Source organism: Anolis sagrei, chromosome 5 (assembly GCF_037176765.1).
Source record: "Anolis sagrei isolate rAnoSag1 chromosome 5, rAnoSag1.mat, whole genome shotgun sequence".
NCBI classification, from domain to species: domain Eukaryota; kingdom Metazoa; phylum Chordata; class Lepidosauria; order Squamata; family Dactyloidae; genus Anolis; species Anolis sagrei.
Window position 1 is genome coordinate 115,213,498 of NC_090025.1, and position 18,544 is coordinate 115,232,041.

Consider the following 18,544-nt stretch of genomic DNA (forward strand, 5'->3'; position numbering starts at 1 on the left):
GTGAAATGTTTTTAGCTCTGCCCTACCTCAAAGGATTAGTAGTAATAATTACCCTTCAGCTTCCCCCCCTTTTCATAGCAATTGCATGTGAATATTAGGAAACTAATGTTTTATGTGCACCTACTACTTGTCAGGTTTGTTTTCTTTGCAAAGGAAACTGGGCCATTAAAAAGGCCAACATCTGTCAGAATCATCTCAGGACTTGCTTGTGTTTGTAGCTTACCGTAACATGATCTTTAGGCCTCTGGGTGGCCACTTAGTGAGTTTCTTGCCTCAAAATGACCGCATTGTGATCCCTTCCTCCGTGGATGTCATGGAGAGTTAGCTCCATTGTAAGTTCTTAGTTTGATGTGTCTTAGTTTTCATTTTTATTCCTATTTATTGTAAGTAATTTTATATACAATCTTCCTTCTTTATCCATATTTCCAGAGGACTGAAGGCAAGTAATGAAGTCAGACAAGCCAGTGTTGGAGTTAGCCCCCTTTGTATGATATGGGTTGACATACATATAGACTTGGGTCTTTCTGTCTGGCATACTATAAATCAGTGATTCTCAATCTGTACAGTTTGAAGCCATGTATCATCTCATTGAAACCTAAGGCAAGATGTATCCACCTACACATCCTGATTGAAATGGGAACAGCAAATGCTAAATAAAACTCTTCACCATGCATTGATAAGCTTCCTGGATTCTTCCCTAGATAAGCTGTAAAACCCTTCATTTCTGGTTATTCCCTTACATCAGTGGTTCTCAATCTGTGGGTCCCCAGATGTATTGGCCTTCAACTCCCAGAAATCCTAACAGCTGGTAAACTGGCTGGGATTTCTGGGAGTTATAGGCCAAAACACCTAGGGACACACAGGTTGAAAACCACTGCTATAAATCCTCTTTTAATTCATGATGTTTTCACCCTCAGAGTTTTACTTCACAAAAGCTCAATAAGCTGTTGCTGATTATCTTGTATTATACTAAACGTAGGTAAAAGCAACCACAAGCAAGCTATTATTAGATAGCTGTGCAGAAATGAACACTTTTGAGGGAAAAATAACCTTCCTGTTTATTCTTAATGCATTCCTATTCTGAACTGGACTGGACTTTTTGTAATAAATCTTTTATGGCTAATGATTTCCATTAATGGTCATGCAGTATTCTGATGCTGCTTTGTATGTTCTAATGGACTAGTCTTATGGCAAGGGGGTGAAGTGGGTTTTTAAAAGAAAAATACTGTGCCAAGGGACACCCCACTGTGATAATTGCTGCATACTGATATAACAGGAAGAGAAACCACAAGCAAGATGAAAAGTGTGTCCCGGAGGCATCATTTTGGAAGCTTGCGAACTATTCCTCAATGTTCAGCCTGCATTAATTGGTAAATTAAGAAACAGATAAACTGATGATTTAAACAAAAATAACATCAAAGGAGTTCATCTGATGTTGATAAGAGGAGCTGATATTTCAAAAACGTTGGGGTTCTAGAGAAAGAGAATGTATAATCAACTTGACAGATCTGCATCTGTTTCATGAATTCGGCTGCACTGTGTTCTACAGCTAGTAGGATGGTATGAAGTCATTCATAGGCTACAGATGACTTTGTTGAGATGAACTGTGCCCTGATTCCAGCACTATCGTGATTTATAAGCATTTGGATGAAGAGGCTAAGAGCACAAAATGCTAGTACAGGTTGAGTATCCCTTATCCAGAAATCTGAAATGCCCCCAAAGCTGAGAGAAATACTTTCTTTGCTTGCTGATGGTTCAGTGTACACAGACTTTGTTTCATTGACAAAATTATTTTAAAAAAAATATTGAAAATAATATTGTATATACAATTACCTTCAGATTATGTGTATGTGGTATATATGAAATATAAATGATTGTTTGGGCTTGGATCCCATCTACAAGATACCTCATTGTGTACAGACACCTGGAGTTACACTTTAAAATGTACCTGTGTATGTGCATATATGTGTGTGTGTGCGTTTTGCTGTCTGTGCCTCTGTTCAGAAGATTTCACCACACTTTCTGTCCCTGTGAGAAATGGATTTTGAAAAATTTGGCTTGTTGTGGAAACAAAGATTGGCGATAAAGGTTTAGTGGAGGTACCTTTTCCCAATGATAACTCTTTCAGGAGTGAATTTGCTTTCCTAGTGGTAGATTTCTCTCACTTCCAGTTGTCTTACCCTTATTCTTAACTATGAGTCATTTGTAAGTTGGATGTTTGAAATCTATCTGTATATGTAGCTATTCAAAATAGGGGGTGAAGGGTGTCCTGAAAGCCAAAATTCTTCTGATCTCAATCATTTCAGATAAAGTATATTCAACCTATTATACTTTTTTTTAAAAAAAGTGTTTATCAGAATTGATCTTCCTTTCTGGCATCTACTTGTCTGCACAGGGAATTCTAACAAACCTGATTCACGCATGCCCCTGTTTGAGTGATACTCTCCTCCAGCACTATGGTGGAGTAAAACCATGTATTTACTTGTCTTCTACCAAGCAGGTCTACATTCCCTTCCCAGAACATTCCCTTGCCAGCCCATAACAATTCATTAAACTATTGTGCCTCTATATGACAAGTTGTATTTGTATTCCCTTCTTTTTCCTTCCTATGCATTATACTTCATATCCCCCTATCTTGCTTTCTCTGTTTTATATACCTACATAAAAGTACACTCAGGCCCCTTCCACACAGCTGCATAAAATCCCCACTGAATTGGATTGTATGGCAGTGTGGACTCTTAGCTCAGTTCAAAGCAGATATTGTGGATTATCTGTCTTGATATTCTGGGTTATATGGCTGTGTGGAAGGGACCTCATACATTATTCCTAGATTTCACTGAGGATACTGATCATGTTGTTTTGGCCTAGAAACCCTTGATTTCATCCAAGTGTTGGACTTCAGTGAAATTAGTATATAAAATGATGTGCACTTATTTCTCATCAACTCTTTTCCACATAGAATATGGTGCAAACTGACTCTTGAAAGTATGGAAAGTAGGACTCCTTTCTTCAGACTTTTTTCCCCTCACACTTCCACTTTCCACGTAGCAAGCTGCTAGTCATAGAGACAGATGGTTCTTCCCAGAGGGCTTGGAAAAGCCTTTAGAAATTAGACTGAGGGCTTGCTGTCCAATCTGCATTAGAACTACAGTTCACATACTCCTAGAAAGATCTGAATATTTGGCTGTGCTCTTCTCTTGGTCCTTCCAGGCATTTGAAACAGCAGGATGCCCAAAGGAAGCCTCTCAGCAATGTAATCCTTGGAGGCAAAATTCTCCAGGAGAATTTTAAAGGTCTCCAGAAAAAAAGAACAGTCCATACTTGAAGTAGGCACTTCTCCCACCTAGTAGCCAAACCCAGTTATTAAATGAAGAACTTGCTTTGGCAGAAGGTGTTACTCGGGAGCATGTCTCTGTGACATGGCGTACGTAACATGCATGTTAAAAGGGCAAAATGTAGAACTGCATTAGAAAGCAATTTGCATCACCATGCAGTATTAAGCAGTGGTAATTTTGTTTTCCAGTGTGACGTGTCATATACGAGTGAGCTTGCTTTTAAATCTTGTTTTGTGTTCTCAAGATAATGGAAATTGCACTGCCTGTCTCAAGCAGCCACTTTGCATTCCTCCAGGGCACTATTTGCCATACTGCAAAAGCTGTTTCTCACACACACATGCACACAGGAGGAGGAGGGAGAGATGTGACTTGCTTCTAAGCCTTTCTCCCTTTTTTCATATTGCTAAGAGCAAATGGTTTAAACTCTTTACAGTTGTGGTTTGTAATGGCTGCATATGAAAAGGTCTACCACCTGTGCTACATAAACATTGCCAGGTGCAGCTGTGGTTTAAGCCTTCATTGAAGGTTTTCTTTGCTGGACTGTGACCCTGTGTTTGAAAGAGAGGAGGTGATCATTTCTTTGGCAATTATAATAGGAGCCTCTGGGTTTGTCTGAAAATTTACTAGGAACAGGTCATCCTGATTTATTGGAACAAATTCCTGACAAACCAGTCTTCCTATTTTGCCCCAGTCTGCATTTTTTTTTCCAAAATGTTAATTCTAATTGTGGCTGGTGTTCTTCAATTTTCTTCTTTCCCCAAGCTTCTTGAAATTGAACTTTGTAATGGGAAACATATGCACCGCATCTTTGGTACATATGCATATAGACATTCATGCAAGACTGAATTCCTGAGGCTTTGTCTTAGGAAGTAAGCTCCGATAAACAAAGTAGGACTTATTCTAAGTAAATGTCAATCTTTCTGCCCTTTTTGTACACAAGGGGTGGGCAGCATCTGAGGATCTAGGACCCATTTTTCTCTAGTCTACAACAGACCCTCCTGCAAAAGATATAAATTTATAAAAAATAAAAATCTGAAATAAATGCCATTCTCTTGTTTTTTAAAAAAACCGTTAATATTTTGTATTAACTGGGAGGTGAATGCACATCTTGTTTAAAAAGTTATGCCATGACTCCTGGATGCTCTCACAGAGTGGTATCTTGTGGTTTTTATGTTGAGGTGCAAAAAAAAAATCAATTCTGGGTTTTACTCTGAACTTCAAAGAAGTATCTGTGATATTGAGAATGTTTTGGAGGATAAGAGCAGAGAATTTAGGATTTAAGATTATTCAGTGCCTGAAATAACAACAGGGTAGATTTATCATGATTTGACATGGAAGTAACTGGCTACCACTGCTGCTGAGAACATGTCTCTTTGTTTTTAGTACAGTGTGGAGCAGCTTAGGAAAAGTGCTATAAGGGTTGCCAAAGCAGGTGGTAGCTTATGTGGGCTATAATGATCTGGCTAATTCCACCACAGAAATACAAGCTTTCAACAGATTCAAATAAGCTTTATTTTATTTTATTTTATTTAAAAAACTTGGTTGACCACAGCACATTATTGTTGTCATGGCTGAAGTATCCTTAAAATACAAAAGAGTTCAAACCTCTTTTGGAATTTGATCCTATTCACCAACAATCCCAAAACATTTTTTCCCCCTGGGCTTACTCCTCCCTCCCACTTGTACTTGGTTTTCTCACAGCTGAACTTGGCAACTTGTTTCCTTCCCCACACATCTGCTTAGTATCCCAAGCTACAAATACCTTCTCTTAGCATCAACACCTGTGTAGCAAATCCCATTATCCAATATTACAAACCATATGCAAGAGTGTGGCAAGCAAGCATGTCAGGATCTATGATTCTGACATTAATGCTGTTCTACATCAATAATAAAATCTATGATACCTTCAAATAAATTCTATACATTGCATACCAAAGTTAAGTGGAGGTAGAAGGGGATCATGGCAAATATACTGAGCAGTGACATGAGGCGTCCTTGTTCAGTCAAGGAGTTCTAGGCAGTATGCAGCTGTCACTGCACAGTGCCTACACAGAGGGACTGGATCTACACTGCCCTATATCCTAGAATCTAATCCCAGTTTATCTGCTTTGAACTGGATTGTATGAGTCTACAGTTCCAGATATTCAGAGATGATCAGATAATCTGGGATCAGATCTTGGGATATGGGGCAGTGTAGATACATCCAGACATCTTCTCCACAAGTCTGTGAGGTAGAGTTTAAGGTATGTGGTCCAAAGTCATCTCATGATCTTTATGTTTCATCAGGGCTGGAAACTCTCACTTCATCCCTTGGAGTTGGACAGCCTGTACACTGGCTTTCTATTGGTGTTCTTTGTTCTTGCATTAAAGAGTAGGATTCTAATATAAAAAACTATACAGTAGGCTTGTGTACAGATTCGTTATGGACATTTGCCTTTGGCATGTTTAGTTGGTTCAGAAGCCCATAATGGCATGGGCTCCACCACCATTTATTTACTGGTTGCAACATAACAGTGGCTGTCAAAAACTGGCTGCTTTCAGTTACATGTGGAGTGCAGAGAGGGAGGCAGCCACTAGAAGAAATAGTGCAAGGGACCTTTTTGAATTCTCTTCAATTCAAGAGAGAAGAGAGAGATTTCTTTTTAAAGCCTATGGTTGGATACCTCCAGGTCGATCCCTCTTTCTTCCCTAAGAAATGGGAAGCATAAATTTAAAAATATAATAATAAAGAGATGTAATTGCTCCAAGGAGTTTAGTCTGATGAATGATAAAAGGAAGATGATTATGATAACTGGTTGAAGGAAGTGGCAGGAATGATAAAGGATTATTAATAAGTCATATCACACAAAACAACAGATGCTTTGGTGGAAATATTTGACATGGAATAGAAGAACACTGATTGTGATTTATTCCGAAAATGAAATACACAAAGTAACCCCCTCTACATTCTACTGCCACTAGTAGGTATGCACACACATGTATTTGAGAAACATGTTAGTTCTTGGATTGATGTGCTTGTAGAGTTGTCCAACCCATTTTCATTTAGTGTTTCATTTACTGTGATTCCCCCCCCCCTCTTTTAGTATTTTTCATAGCTTGACATGAGGCAGTGATGGTTCCATTAGCTGCAGTCTATCTGCTGAGCCAGCTGTTTGGGTTAATTTATTTATTTTAAAGTGAGCATTTCATCAACAACCTCTCTCTGCAGTTTCCTTATTAAACTGTGTCTTTTACTGGCTTGGCAGGAGCTGTCATCTAGAATTAACCATTTTCTTCAAGGTCCGTCCTTCATCTGTGGAAAATTATTACATTCCATGTTGCCACCTCCTTGCTGACAGCCATATACTACGAACCATGAAAATTCTCAGCTTTGAGATTTCTGTATTGGTAGAAGTAAGTGTTGTGCTTCTTTTGACCTTGCCTTTTTCTCCAAAGAATTAAGATTGACTTTTATAGTGTTAGTTAGGAGTGTTAATCTCACCTTCCTTTCTTCTTGCAGTTTAGATAATTCTTTCCCTGTCTGAACTTGTAAAACTCTCTGCACACTTTTTTCCAATTTGAGATTTACTGGTAAAATTGCAAGTGTCACTGTTTTCTTAGGAAAATATTGTAGTTCTACATTTATGTTTTTTTTTTTCACAACAGGTCATTCCATCATTTTTTTCAAGATGTTGAGATGATTTCTTATTGAGAAGAAAATGTCTATGCATATTCTTTGCAGACTTGAGATTGCAATGGTTGTCTTCAGTATAGTGCATTAATAGCAGACAAAATAATGTACATTATTGATTGCTTTAAGGAAGGATGAGATCACAATTTCCTTAAAACCTTATTTTTGGCCATGTGGGCTGAACTTCTCTGAGATGAAGTCCAAAACATCTGGTCAACCAGATATTTCCCACTTTTGTTATAGATACTGGCTGGCTAATCTTCATGGGTGAGATTTGAAGATCAAATTATACATCAACTAGAGCAAGGGTCCACGAACTTTTTAAACAGAGGGCCAGGTCACAGTCCCTCAAACTGTTGGAGGGCCAGATTATAATTTGAAAAAAAAAACCCATAAATGAATTCCTTTTCACACTGCTCATATCTTATTTGTAGTGCAAAACGCACTTTAAAACAATACAATAATTAAAATGAAGAACAATTTTAATATACATAAGCTTATTAGTATTTCAGTGAGAAGTGTGGGCCTGTTTTTGGCTGATGAGATAAGGTTGTTGTTGTTGTTGTTGTTGTTGTTTTGTGCTTTCAAGTCATTTCAGACTTAGGTTGACCCTGAGTGAGGGCCAGGGTAAATTACCCTGGTGGGCCATATCCGGCCTCCGGGCCTTAGTTTGAGGACCCCTGAACTAGAGTCTTAAATTCTGTTTACCTTTTTGGTACACTAATAGGAATTGTACATTAAGTTTATGTTTGGTTGATGTAGATGAGAAACCATTGTTTTATTGTTTGTTGAAAACTGGTTTGTGGGGAAAAAGGCAATTGAAAAATATTAGTAGAAATTGGGGGGTTGGTTTGGAGTATTAGTGGAGTGAGGGAGCTACACAAGGGTGCCCACTGGTTGTTTTTTGAAGACTCATGGAAATCTTCCTTGATTTTTTGAAAATAAAACAAATATTGAAAAGTCAATCTAGAACTATTTATTTGAAAGGAAACTGACACCAGGAATGTTAATCTAACACAGTGGCTTTCATCTTGTGGGTCCCCAGGTGTCTTGGCCTACAACGCCCACCCTGGTTGGGGGCAGGGTCTCCACTGGAAGTCACACAGCTTGTGATAGCTGGCATTGGGCTCCATCCCCAAAACAGAGTGGAAATGTCCTAAAATGCTAAAAATTGTCCTGTTTGATGAGTTCCCAACGTGCATACTACTTTTGCACTTTGAACTTAGTGTATGTTCCATACACCCACATAGATCTCTTTGCCATCTCCAGGTCTTAATCACCTCACATACTTATTAATGGGCTCTGTAACTATTGAAGACAGTTTTCTAGGAAGCTGTAGGAGGAAAAAGAAATTCCAGGTTCAGTCCCTGAAAAAATAATTTATGTACTGGTGTTTGTTTTACTTTAGTCTGTGTTTACTTTCAAGATAGTGCCTTCCCCCATTGTCCTTAAACATGTATATGGAATGGTCAAATAATCAGGCTAAACAGTATTGTGCTTTCAATCAGAATGTGTCCTACTTTTAGGCAGCATGCAAACATTTCTTCCCTCTGAATAAAGCAATACTGTGGGGCAAAATAACAGTATTCTCTTTTTTTAACTATATATATTTAAATGAAACAAAATTAAAACTAGTGAAAATGGAAAGTGCTTGAATGCATGACTCCCTTTTGCATCTACAGGCTGTTACAGGGTTTCATTTCAATCCTTCTTCTTGTACATAGTCAGAATTCTATTAAATTATTCTCCCCCTGGAGAAACATTATGCTTTATAATTCATTTTGTTTTATTTAACGTTTTTGTATTTTGAACCAAAGCCATGTTCCACTTGAACAGTTCTGCAACGATACATAATTTCACCCACCAAGAAACTGCTGGTGTAGGTGTTTAGCTCCTGATGCAAGAGCTTTTTGGCTCAAGTGTATAAGTAGAAGAAAAAAAAGATATATAAATCTAATGGATTGTATGGTAGGGATATATCATATAATATTAGAGTTGCCAGTACATTCCGTCTAGAAGAAAAAAGAATGCAAATATTGAGATCCCTCTCTACCTAAAAATCTGCAAAACTATGAGAGAAACCAAATGTGTTCCCTCCATTGCTTGTGTGTGTATGTGTGTGTATTGACCTGCCAGTATTGAAATAGATGACTGTGATTTTCCTAATTGCAGGAAATGTTTTACGGTATAGGCACCAAAGTGTTTTGGGTATACCATTACTGATTTACAGCTAGTGATGCTGGATTAAGAACACATGCATTGTAGGAATACAGCAAATAGGCTGTAGGCATATTATTAGCTTTTGAATAATAACTTCCATATAGAACAACATGTCTTAATTAATACCACATCCTAAATCCAATTTCTGGATCCAACTATAGTTAGGCAATTGAATCAAGGTATTTAAGAGTTGACTTTCAAAATTACCATTGTTTCAGGAATCTTCTCAAGTCGAAACCAGCAATTGGTTTTAATTTATTTATTTATTTATTTATTTATTTATTTACAGTATTTCTATACTGCTTTTCTCAACCCTAGGGGGACTCAAAGCGGTTTACACATAACTGACAAAACTTCAGTGCCATACATTGGACACTGACGCGATGCCAAACCATAACAACCACAATAATAAAACCACAATTAAACATAAATCATAATTAGACAGTACATAAGCAATCATTGAAACAATAAATAATAAAAACAGTCTCGCCAGTTGTATTGTCATTCTAGTCCATGTCCTTTAAACTCTACAAACATCTACTGTCTGAAGGCCTGATCCCAAAGCTATGATTTTAATTTCTTTCTAAAAACCAGGAGGGAGGGAACAGATCTTACCTCATTTGGGAGTGTGTTCCATAGGCGAGGGGCCACAGCTGAGAAGGCCCTGTCTCTCGTCCCTGCCAGACGCATTGGCGCAATTGACGGGAGCAAAAACAGGGCCTCCCCAGATGATCTTAGATTATGAGATGGGATGTAGGAGTTGATGCATTCGGACAAGTAAGCTGGGCCAGAACCGTATAGAGCTTTATAGGTCAAAACCAGCACTTTGAATTGGGCTCAGAGATGGACTGGCAGCCAGTGGAGCTGGCACAACAGGGGGGTGGTATGCTCCCTGTATGTCACCCCAGTTAGTAATCTGGCTGCCGCCCAATGTATAGGCTTAAACTTGTATACGTAAGCCTAAACATTGGGGCAGAGCAGAAAAGGCACAATATAGTTTAGTTAAAAACAGTGGTAGGGTATTTAATATGTCTGTTTGTCTTCTGCTTTCATCCACTGCAAAGATCTTCTCAGGACTGACAGGAAAATACATTTATGGGGATGGTGGTATTATTTTCCTTCTAATTACAATATGCTGAAATGCTTAAATTGCGGGAACAAAAGTGGGTGAGATATTAAGAAATCTTAAGGTAATAACCTAAAACCAAAGGTATAAAAACGTATAATAATTTGATTTCTAACACAAATGGATAGATTGTTAAAATGATTCATACTAAAATTTCAAATATTTCATGTGATATTTAACATAAACTTTTTTTTCATGTCAAGAGCGATTTGAGAAATTGCAAGTTGCTTCTGTTGTGAGAGAATTGGCCATCTCAAAGGATGCTGCTTAGGGAATACCCTGATGTTTTCACCATCCTGTGGGAGGCTTTTCTCATGTCCCTGCATGAGAAACTGAGCTGACAGATGGAAGCTTATCCTGCTCCCTGGATTCAAACCACCAACCTTTTGCTCAGTAGTCCTGTCAGCACAAGAGTTTAACCCATTATGCCACTCAGCAAAAGCTGAAATGTGTACTTGGAACATGAACTTCACATTGGGAAATACAGAGAGTATTTGATTTTATTTATTTTTACAAACTGTCAAAATAACATTTCATCCCACCCAGTCCCATCAAGAATCCAAGGCTTTAGATATTTCACATTTGGAAGATGTAATGCTCTCAATGAAATTATTGGATTTCTTTCTTGCCCTAAGACATTGGTATACTGTGGGCTATAATACATTTAATGCCATTCAAATCACCCTTTCAGACTGAATTCAATAAATATGGCTGCAATCTATTACACACTTAACTGTGAGCATGTCCTATTGAATTTTATGGTGCATCTCAGTAAATGAGTGTAGGACTGCACTGATAATTAAGTATTATGTTACACATAATAATGATGTATTACTTCCCCTCTTCACTCGTATAGCGACTACCAATATATTTCATTGGATCAACTCAATATTTTATATTGTTATGAGGAATTAAAAAAACAATTTTTGCCATTTATAATTTTATAAACCTTTGTTATCCGCTCCACTTCTCCTTTTTTCTGCATGAAACCTAACATCAAGACTTCCCTTACAGAAGGTGTCCTAAGCTCATTTCAGTCATTTTTTAATGCACCATTTCTGATGACTCTCCCAACTCCAACCCATTCTCTATATGTGATGGTTGCCCACAGGTACAATATTCAAGCCAGTTGCATCAAGTGTGCTCCATTTTTTTTAAAAAAATCATAATTTTATTCATTTCTAAAAGCATGAAAATAATTTTTTTTTTCACTTCTCATCCACATTGAATTAACATTTGTTTTGGAAGATCTCCTCACAAAACTTCAGTTCTTTAGAGCATATATGAAGTTGAACTTATTTGTCCCATTTGGGAATGTTTATTCTGAATACTGAAATACAAGCATACTTGTGAACAAGTGTTTTAACTGATGCACTGAGAAATCTGTAGCACATTTCGTTTGATGGAAGAATTGGACCTTTAGTCCTAGACTTTCCCCCCTCAGTTCTAAATGAATTCTCAGTTTGAACAAGGACCTGCCAACTCTATTTTGTGTTTTTGAAATGTATTCAGGAGGATTTAGTTCTTATCTCTTCATTCTTATTGGCAAATTTAAGAGACTCCAAATATTTGGTCATTTTAGCCATGCTAAGTATGCCTTGTCAAGTCTTTTTAATATTTAATATTTAATAATATTTTGTCCAATTTCCCCAGATTTTTTTTGGGGGGGGGGGGGATGGAGTGGGGCAAATCTCATGCTAACAAAATTATTAAGTACCTGGAACATCCTTCATTTGTTAATAAGATGTGATTCAGTTCTTCAGAATCTCCTTTTGCTCTCAAACTATATAACTACATATATAAATAAATTATGAATTGAAAATGTAAGTGCAACATTTTATGTATTGACTAAGGCCCCTTCCACACAGCTGAATAAAATCCCACATTATCTGCTTTGAACTGGGATATATTGCAATGTAGACTCGGGTATCCCCATTCAAAGCAGATATTGTGGGATTTTCTGCCTTGATATTCTGGGTTATGTGACTGGTGAAAGGGCTCTAAAAGTGTTGATAGAATTAATTTGTCCTGCTTCTGTTCAGTTTTAGTGGCATGGGATGTATATTACTTGAATGCTATCCACTATTATTGTCCTACACCAAAAAAAAATAATGCAAAGGGAAAGGTAATTCCCCCATTTTATTTTGAAGTGTTTGTTTCTTGAAGAAGCTCATCCTTAATGTCTCCATCAGCTTCTGGAAAAGTGATTTCATTGGTTAGGTTGTAAAATATAGCCTATTTACTGGCAGATTCAGAGAAGAATGTCACCAAAAGAGTGTTTGACTTTCTGCTAACTCTAGCCAAATGTTGCTAAAGCCTTTTGAATAATTATGGTATTGATTTTTGAAATGGGTTATGTGAAGAGAAAGTTAATTTCCTGCTGACATTTCATTAATGGTAATATTTTCTTTATTTAAAAAATGTGTAGTGCACTAATTCTAATGTCTAGTCCCAATTAGGGAAGATCCATTGACTCAGTGATATTTGCATATATGTACATTTATTATTCAGCAATTGATTCAGGGGGTGTAATCTAATGGGGACTAGCAATTGTTTTCAGACTAATATAAGCAATAGAAAAGCAAGTGTTTACCATATTCTATCATTTTTATTTCATTTTCTAATGGTCACATCAACTCCTTGAATGATCTCTTGCTTCTGATGTGTTTTAGTTCTGTTTAATTACAATCTTAAATAAATGTTTTCAAAGCCTGTTCTTTTTCACTTGCTACAAAATGCACATTTATTTTGGTTGCAATTTATGTTCCTCTTTGTTCTCTTTCTTTGAAAGAGACCTTACATCTTTAAAGGAAGCTTTTCTGGCTTTTCTAGCTCCCTTGCCTCTTTTAATTAACCATGCTGGCCTCCTCTTGGACCTCTTTGTACCTTTTCCTAATTTGTGCTATACATTCTAATTGAGTTTCCACTATTATTATGGCTTGAAATAACCTCCAGGTATCATGAAGAGATTTGACCCTCTTGACTGTCCCTTTCAACTTGATTTTAATTAAATTCTCTTCTGACATTATATGTTGACTGTGCTGGATTTTCTGGGCAGCTTTCCAGTTATTTATAGTTGAATTTGATAGCACTGTGTTGGCAAGGTGTTCCCTGTTCCCAAAGTATTCAGCTGCATTTGAGTATCATGCCAGAACCTGGCTACCACTCAGAATTAAGTCAAGGTGTGCCACTTCTGCTTGGCTCCACAGCTAGCTGTACTGAGGCTCAGTCATCTGTCATACCTGGCAATTATGTCTTTCTCACAAGCTGGATTTTCTAGGAAGCCACCTATTTTAATAGCATTTTCTCCAATGGCTGTCTTTATTTCTTTTCTCCCTGACTATCAACAGGAATTAGGAGATATCATTGCTATAAATAATACCTTTGTTCAAGTGTTTAGTCTTTTAGGGGGAGAAGAAACCTGAGTACAGCTACAGTCAGGCATGTAGCCGGGGGGGGGGGGGGGGAACTTTGGGGCTTCAGCCCTCCCCATCAAAAAAATTTCTCATGGTGGTCTGTGAAAAGGCCTTACTGGTACATTATTTAAACTGTTATATTTATTATATCATGATCTGATCACCATGCTCAATATATCTCATATGCATGGGGGTATTGGGGTAACGATACAAAAGGTTTGCTAGGGTAGATCCTCTTTCACTCAGACTCAGCCCCCCCCCCCGAATCAAACTCAGCCCCCCCCCCAATCAAAATCCTGGCTATGGGCCTGGCTACACTGATCACTTATGTTGGTCTACACCATGTTGGATTGGCCCCAGAGTATAACTTTCCCTGTTATATCTCAGTGTTCACATTTTGGAGATTCTTAAGCAGGCTGTTCTATACATATAGTCTCCTTGAACAATTCAGAAATTTGGCCATGCTTCTAAAACATGCTGAGAGCCTACTCATATAGAGCAGACTCTTTGTTTCAGATCTTTCCTTCAAAAGCCACAAGTAATTTAGCAGTTTTCTTATCATTATGAGAAAGTCTTCAAAATTCAGCTTTTGATCATTCTTAGCAGTTTGGGATACATTCTGCACACTACTTGTATATGATATTTTAACACTGAAAATACCATTATCTGTGAAGAAAAATCTTTTTATATAGAAAAAAAATCTGCAAATAATATTTCTTGCACAAAAAACACCATGAAATTGTGTGTAGCTTATTATCTGTTCAGGCTTATTCACATTAAGAAATATTTTTATTTACATTTTTGAAATATTTTTAATCAGTCATCCTTTTCCTATTATGTAATGAGAAGGTTGCCATTTGTATATTTACATGGTTTTTCCTGGGTCAAATAATTCTCCTGTTTTATGGATCATTCAATCACTTACAGTACAGTACACAAAAGTTGTGTTTTTTTCCACTTGTCTGAAAGGTGAACTTCTTTAATGAAGTTGTACGTATTCACCTCCACCTATACATCTCCAGTGAAAGAGAGTGAGTGGAAGAGACATAATTTTCATCCACTGAGTTGTAATTCAAGCTTTAAATCAGGGAAAAAGTATGTCTGAGTGATTAGAATTCTGAAAAACACTGGTCTTGAAACCTCAAAACAGAAATTGAAGTAGAAAGGGACTAGAAAATTTCTTAAAGTATGCAGCTACTTTAAACCCTCACTCAAATTATACAGAACTGCCTGAAAACACCAATCACACTAGTTGGTACCTGTATTTCCTACCATTTTCTATGTGTCCAAAATGCATTTCAGGGATACTATTGACAAGCACAGAGGAAGGAAGGAAGGAAGGAAGGAAGGAAGGAAGGAAGGAAGGAAGGAAGGAAGGAAGGAAGGACAACAATGTAGATGTCACAGAGAGGCAAATCAGCTCCAGGCAAGATAAAGCTGTGTAGTGTTTTAATGGTTTCACTTTAGGAAACAGATTCATAATTCAGTTGCCTGGGGCGCAATCTCTATAAGGAATCAACGTCTGGCTCTTAAATATAAATACATTCAAGAACAATTTGGAGGGCTTGCCATGGTTTGAGAGCATATGTGGGGGGTTTTTTTTGGTGTGTGTACACAAAAAATATTTTTAAAGCAACACAGCCATCTTAACTTTTTTCCTTAATGTTATTTTTAAGGACATTGGTTTCTGTCTCTTAATGCATTGCATTTGTGAATTGTGCAGCCCACCATATGTTGCTGGATGGCAACTTCCAACAGCCCTTGCTAGTAATCATGAGGAATACTGTCTTTCAGTTCAACAACAGCATTGGGGGACCTGCTTCAATATATGCCTCCAATAGTTTCTTAGAGCAACATATTCACTAGTATGCATAGGGGTGGAATGATTATTTTATTTTTTTGTGTGTGTAAAAATAGTCAAAATTGTATTTCTTAGTTGTTGAAAAGGTATATGTGGACAATTTTTCTCACAGTTAAGAATTTACTCTCTGCAAAATTCACCAATGATCTTTTGGGGCAGAAAACAGAATGTGTTTTCAGGAAACAGTATTTTGTGCACAAAAAAAAAAAAATATTTTATGCAGTGGACATTCAGGTTTCCATGCAAATGTTTGCAAAATTTGTACAGAATAACTCCCAAATTATAATCAGCATTGAAAACTGCAAATTTTGTAATGTCATCCCTGACTAATCTTTCTGCTTTATGGAATGAGGAAAAACTGTCTAGAAATGAAGAGATTAAGTAAAATTGAAGAGAGGGCACAGGATTCTGAAGACTCAGAAAAAATGATAGGCTTTCAAACACTCTTGTTTCTTACCACATAAAGGTATGAGAGATATGCCTCTGTTTCTTGAATTGTCTCTTGCATCCCATCATAACCTCTGTAAGACACTTCTGGATTGGAGGGGAAATTGTAGTATCTGCCACCTCTTTTGGTTTGCAATCAGCTTGATTCATTTCACAACCCACACACAGACACAAAACCTCATCACATGCAGGTCCTTAAGCCAGGGGACAGTGGGGGAATCTGTTGGGCAGCAGGGCAAATCTGTGGGGCAGCATGGGAAATCATCAGGCAGTGCTCCACATCTTCCCTCCTACCGTCACACAGGGTTTCCAGTCTGCCCCTGGCTTGGTCCCACACTGTCCCTGACTTATTCAATGAGAACAAGGGTGACTTCCCATGTTTGTAGGGCAGCCTCTCAACATACTGCTGAGATGCAGCCAGGACAGAGGCCTGTGTCATGTGATGGGCTCAATCCTGGCTGTGTTTCAACAGCATCCTAGGACAGGGCTTTTTACCCATTGATGAGGTCCATGTACTCAGTACTACAGGGTTAGTCAAAATGCATAGGCCAATAAGCCATTCAATTGAATGGCTTATTGGCCTATGCAGTTTGACTAACCCTGTATTTTCCTTTTTTAGTTTATACTGGTCAACAAATCTTTTGTGAGTTTTTTATTGATTTAAAATTAGTTATGAAGTTAGTGAAGAACTGTATCCCTAGTATGAAGAATCAATGTGTTGGCCTGTCATAGGGCAGTCTCATGGAATAATTTTATCTGTGCAGAAGGACTGAAGTGAAAAATAATGCAAACACTATGTGATATTGGGGAGATGAAAAATCCATTATACCCCAATTCATTTGGACTACTGGAAAACACAAAGGTTGGATTGCATAGCAGATGTGAGGGAAATATCTCATTACCATAGAAGATTTGGCATGGTGTGTGTGTGATTTTAATGATTTCCACTCAATCTTTAGTATATAGTATGGAGAGACTGTTGTTGTAGCAATAGTTGCTTTTCAGTACCAGCTATATATGGTTTAGATAAGAGAAAATCAGAATTATAAATTTTGAGAAATCTGTCCATACAACCTTACATAGACTTGGGCACATAGTCTTTGTTGAAAGAGTATACTCATGAAAACTATTAAATCAGAATCACCACATTATTGTTATAAATCACTCCAGAGAAGACTAGCACAATTCTTATTATCTATGATCCCTTCACAAGGTGTGGCTGGAAAGTTATTGTGAGAAAGAGATTCCCTCCTAAGCTCTTTCTTAAGATGATATATTTATTGTATTTCTGCCATGTACATTGTGAACTAAAGAATTATTAAACAGATTTTGAGTTCAAAGGAATAAAATGCCAATAATTTCTGCAACTGCATACTTATAAAGCCCCAGGCACAAAATGGTGCTTTGTGCTTAGTTGAAAAATACAGTAGAAAGGGCAGAACTTTTCCTGTCCTTTCAAATCAGCGATAGCATAGTAATTGGCTGTCAGTTGAAAGCTAGCAGTTGCATATTCAGTGTCAACAGGAGCCATAATATTAGGAAACCTGGTAATATATCATTGAGCCAAGGTACAGGATTTTATTTTAACAAAAACAATTGATCGATACCAAAATGGTCTGGGGAATGAGCAGCAAGTAGTCAATGATCTATAAAGATACCTCTGATCCAAATGTGAATCAAGATGTAATATGGTGTTCATCCATATTTGACACCTAGGCTCCAAGTTTAAACTACAGTAAAAGGTAAAATGTGAGTACCTATCTCTATTTCTTTGTATGAATTACATATTTCTAAAAGATTAGGGGGATTTTTTTTCATCTTATGTTATATCTGAGATTATAGACTGTGTTTTTCTCTCTCGTTAGCATGATTTGCCATTTACAGTTCCAGTTCCCCCTTTTTCAAATTATGCAAATGGTTATTTAGAGAAGCAGTGTGGCATTTGCAAGCCTTGCTAAATAGGTTGTTTTTCCTTTTTATGTAGTACAGGTGAAATCTTTTCTGCAGACTCCATGCACATTCCAAATTTGTGCAAATGTCTGAATCGGCCATTAGGTGAGGTTCAGAAAACTTTGACTGCCATCAAATTTTTCAGGACCCTGGCATTGGGCTAAAGGGATCCCATTTGGGGTTGGAAACCCACAGTTTAAGGATCAGTGGAGTGGAAAAGCCCAGTATAGTCTTACCTTAATGTATCAGTATGTGGAACTTGCCACGTATACTGTTTATTTATTTATTTATGGCATTTGTAGCCCACCTTTCTCAGCCTTATGGCGACTCAAGATGGTTTACAGAAATTGGCCGAATTCGATGTCATACATTCATAAAGTACAGTTAAAAACCTTCAACCTAATATTATAAAAACTCTATAAACCATAAAAACCATTAAAACATATAATCAACAGTGTCGTCCTGTTAAAAACATTGTCCAACACCATCATCTAGTCATTCCATGTTCATTCTTCATAT

The 18,544-nt window shown here is 37.4% G+C and overlaps 1 protein-coding gene across 14 annotated transcripts in view; it reads left to right on the forward strand.

The window, feature by feature from the left end:
- PCDH7 (protocadherin 7) overlaps positions 1-18,544 on the forward strand; it is a 453,309-nt gene that overhangs the window by 140,611 nt on the left and 294,154 nt on the right. The window lies entirely within an intron of this gene.